This window comes from Camelus ferus, chromosome 16 (genome assembly GCF_009834535.1).
Source record: "Camelus ferus isolate YT-003-E chromosome 16, BCGSAC_Cfer_1.0, whole genome shotgun sequence".
Lineage (NCBI taxonomy): Eukaryota > Metazoa > Chordata > Mammalia > Artiodactyla > Camelidae > Camelus > Camelus ferus.
In genome coordinates, this window is record NC_045711.1 from 17,063,311 (window position 1) to 17,063,547 (window position 237).

Here is a 237-nt window from a genome sequence, read left to right on the forward strand (position 1 = left end):
GTGGTGCTCCCCGTAACTGGAACCAGACCAGGCGCCCATCCAGTTTATGCAGGGGCTGGTCCAAGGCTGGGATGTGTCATGGTGGCCTGAGAGCAGCTCAGCCTCCACTGTTTAAAGAGACAGCGCCCAGCCCTGTGTACTTGCTGGAACGCCGTGATCCCACGAGGCCCTGCAGCACGCGGAGCACCAGGTGGAACGGCTTTGGGTGTGCCCGAAACCTGGGATGCCAAGGCCACG